We start from the raw sequence: 1383 nt of genomic DNA, 5'->3' as shown, positions 1-1383 counted from the left end.
GAGCTTCTTAGCCAAGCGCATACTATCTATAGATAGTATGCTCTTGGCTAAGAAGCTCACAACATTGTTATCCGGAAATATAACGGACAAACACACAAAACTGTGTGTAACCTTGAACGATTATAGTCTGTTTTATACAATTTAGTGACAATTACTCATAAATGCAGATGGCAAAATACAATAACAAAGACCCGAGTGGCGTCAACTTCGAGCTATCTATACTCATAGCTTGGTACAGGCCCAAAAAATCACGACACAATACTAAATCTAAGGAGAATGAACGATAAATCTATTCACTGGTTCAACCAATGGGATCATTTGTTTCCATGAGCACGACGAACACGTGACCCTTTTTATTTATTTGGACGGGGGGGGGGGGGGGGGGGGGGGGGGGGCAGGGGGGTGCCTGTCTTTTGATGTTATACGTTTAGGTAAAATACTCACAACATCCACCAGGCATTTTTAACATACCAACACACAAAACTGTGTGTAACCACTAACTTTTATAGCCAGATTGATTTAATTTAGGTGAGAATTAATCAGTAACAGCTTGTATAAAGAGCTGAGTGACGTCAACTTCATTCCTTCTATATGTACTTAGTAAGACTTAATTGTTTTGATAATTATTGTTTTTTTTTTGACTTTTCGTTAGATTTAGAAAGAAAATACACAGATAAGTAAGACATTGATTTTTTTGGTGACCATTGTAGGAGTTGAGAAACTACACGGTTGGCTATTAGTCAGTTTCTTGAAAGTTAATGCAATAAAAAACGAATGAGAGTAAGAATGAGTAATTATAAATATGATACAAGATAAGTCATTAACTTGGACGCCAGTAATTTTCTTGGAAATGCATTTACTAATTGCTTATCCCATCTCCGCTCCTAGAATATAGTGTAGAAGACTATTATGACACAAAACGATAGGTATTTCTCAATAACTATAAACTTTAAATCCGCTTTAAATAAAGATCAAAAACATATCTACAAAAACACTATTTTATTTGTGTGTGTGTAAATGTTTGTGAGAGAGAGAGAGAGAGAGAGAGAGAGAGAGAAAGAGAAAGAGAGAGAAAGAGAGAGAGAGAGAGAGAGAGAGAGAGAAATAAAGATATATATATATATATATATATATATATATATATATATATATATAAAAGAGAGAGAGAGAGAGAGAGAGAGAGAGAGAGAGAGAGAGAGAGAGAGAGAGAGAGAGAGAGAGAGAGTTTGCCTAAAACGAAAATGTGTGAATAGTTCAATCTTGTATCAATTTTAATACGAGTAGTTACCGAGCAATGGCAGTCTTGTTTTTGTTGTTGTTGTTTTTTTGACGTCACAATAGCCTTCTACTAGATATATAGCAGCGTATCTAATAAGTAATAAC

Source organism: Berghia stephanieae, chromosome 4 (genome assembly GCF_034508935.2).
Source record: "Berghia stephanieae isolate SIO BIC M18660-M18661 chromosome 4, UCSD_Bste_1.3, whole genome shotgun sequence".
Lineage (NCBI taxonomy): Eukaryota > Metazoa > Mollusca > Gastropoda > Nudibranchia > Aeolidiidae > Berghia > Berghia stephanieae.
The sequence above is the reverse complement of the archived record's forward strand: the minus strand, read 5'-3'. Positions refer to the sequence as shown.